Here is a 2,575-nt window from a genome sequence, read left to right as displayed (position 1 = left end):
AATCAAACACAACAAAGGCTGTCACTGGAATGGTGTTTTGAGCTAACATTAGCAACCAAAAAAATTCATAGATAGCTAAAACATTTTAAAAATGATTGCCATCTTCTGTTATTGTTTGTAATGAGAAAAGTTTGTTATTTCACGTATTTCACAAATTTCAGTATGACAGTTATGCCGTAAACCGTTTACATCTGAGCATGCGCGACTTAAATCTGCACTCTCCTCACATTGGGCGGTGACAGAGCCCACCACCTACAATCTTCACTTGATTGTTGTCTCAAGCTCTCTTGTAGTACTTTGTTTTACTTACCTGTCTCAGTCCGTTACCCATTCTACCCTCTCTTGTGTCTCTCCCTTACAGCCATCATCTCCATACCTCCTTGTTGTCTCCAGTCAGCTAGCTTTACCACTTGCTTCCCTCCTCTGCTCTCGCTTCCAGCCTTCCCCTCTTCCACTCCTTTGTTCCCCCGGACTTTAGTGCCACCTCCTCGGCTCCCTCGGTCCTGGTTCCCCTGCACTCCCGAGCTCCTTCGCCCTTCTATTCCAGCCCTCAGGTCCCTCACCATCCATTCCCTGCTCTTGCCATCCTACTCCAGCCCTCAGGTCCCTCGCCATCCCACCCCAGCCCTCAGGTCCCTCACCATCCATTCCCAGGTCTTGCCATCCCACTCCAGCCCTCAGGTCCCTCACCATCCATTCCCAGCTCTTGCCATCCTACTCCAGCCCTCAGGTCCCTCACCATCCATTCCCAGCCCTCGCCATCCTACTCCAGCCCTCTGGTCCCTCGCCATCCCACCCCAGCCCTCAGGTCCCTTGCAATCCTACCCAAGCCCACGCCATCCCACCCCAGCACCAGGTCCCTTGCCATTCTACCCCAGCTCTCAGGTCCCTCACCATCCTACCCCAGCCCTCGTGTCCTCACGCCTGATTTTCTGGTTTCCACCTCCCTACACCTTCCTTTTGATTGTTCTAATAAATTAGTTTTTTGTTGAGCCTTGCGTATGGGTTGTGTAGTATTGAGTAACAGGCTGTGATGAACCTGTGTTATATATTTTTTTTCTCATGCTGACTGCCAGCGCATGGTGTTACAAACACAGATGAGGATCAAACATTCCCCATTCTCCTGCTTCCCAATCCTCGATGACATCACTGGGTTCGCTTATTGAACAGAAATGTGATCCGATGACCTTGCAACATTTAAAGGAGCAGTTTGACATTTTGGGAAATGTCCTTATATGTTTTCTTGCTAAGAGTCAGTTAATTATGAAGCTGGAGCCAGGAGAAAGTGAGCTTAGCTTAGCAGGAAGACTAGATGCAGGGAAAACAGTACAAGAAAATGCTGCAAACCAGTACCTTGTAAAGCTCACTTATTGCCATGTTGTTTGTAATTGTTTAATCCGTACCAAAAAACAAAGTAAAAATTAGCAGTAACTTCCTTCCACAGGACGGGTCATGTCGATATTTCCCTTGAACAAGCATTTGTTTAGTTTTTTTCATCATTACTTTACTAACATAATTGTGTGGGGAGAAAGCTATGCCTCTCCAGCTTCTCCCATAGCTCTGGGTAGACCATGCAGGCCGAGGACAGTATTAATTAGGTGGTCCAGATAAGAAAGTCTCCTACATGATTCCAGGGCTTTGATTATGTTGCTGCCTTGATCTGTTACCCGCACTATTCGGCTGAGGGAGCTAGGGTCAAGTTTCTTTATTTGGATCCATTTGCGATCCCTTCCATTCTGAACGAGCAGACAACACAGTTTACATGCTTCGTCCTTGTTGCATTGTTCATTAAGATAATTCTAAACAGATTTCTGTAGTTCAAAGAACTCGGAATAGGAATTTGAGAACGTCAGTTATAACGGCCCGTGTATTAAAAAGTTGGGTTTAAATCATAAATCATAATTACAGTTAATGTGTCGGGCTGGGCCGGGCTTGATTTTTTTGGGTCCGATCTAAGCTCTAATAGTCTAATAGTGGCTGTTAGCGCATACACCCATTGCTGTAGTGAATCTTTGTAAGTCATTGTGAATAGAAAAAGTGGGCTTCCCCAAAAGCTGAGGTAGTACTTAAAAAAGTACCTGTTAGCAGGTACCGGGGCCATTTTTTTGTAATGGAAAACCAAAAAAAGGCGAGTAGATTCGTGATATTCAGACCCAGAGAAAGCTCCAGGCCACTCACACTGCTGTTGCTGTGATTCTATGACATGTCCTTGGTCTGGGTATTGACATGTCATAAAAAGATTAAAAATAGCTCCATCCTGGCGTACAGTGCTGCAGCAACTCACAGTCTAGTCTAAGACGGGCTGACAGTCATTCTGACTGAGGAGTCGAGAAAAATAACCCCCCCGCTGGACATTTAGGAGAAGGGGGGGGTCAACTGAAGGACCAACCCCCGTCTCCTTCCTCTTTTTTTCTCTCCTTTTCCCATCTCTAGTCCAGGCCTTCCTTTTTCACGGCCCCTCTGATGGGATCCCCACTTCTGTGTCCTGCTGTTTGTGTGGGTTACTTGGAAACCCTGGCAGCTGTCCAGTTGGGAGGGATTTTTTTTCTTTCTTTTTACTCTTGACTGGGGGGGG

The 2,575-nt window shown here is 46.4% G+C and overlaps 1 long non-coding RNA gene across 1 annotated transcript in view; it reads right to left on the bottom strand.

The window, feature by feature from the left end:
- Positions 1 to 1,699: 1,699 nt before the first annotated feature.
- The window catches only part of LOC116691475 (uncharacterized), a 10,786-nt gene continuing 9,910 nt past the window's right edge, over positions 1,700 to 2,575 (bottom strand). The window contains exon 3 of the long non-coding RNA XR_004332487.1: positions 1,700 to 1,826. This is a non-coding gene — a long non-coding RNA (uncharacterized LOC116691475). The remainder of the gene's footprint in view (positions 1,827 to 2,575) is intronic.

Source organism: Etheostoma spectabile, chromosome 6 (genome assembly GCF_008692095.1).
Source record: "Etheostoma spectabile isolate EspeVRDwgs_2016 chromosome 6, UIUC_Espe_1.0, whole genome shotgun sequence".
In the NCBI taxonomy this organism is placed as follows: Eukaryota; Metazoa; Chordata; class Actinopteri; order Perciformes; family Percidae; genus Etheostoma; species Etheostoma spectabile.
The sequence above is the reverse complement of the archived record's forward strand: the minus strand, read 5'-3'. Positions and strand labels throughout refer to the sequence as shown.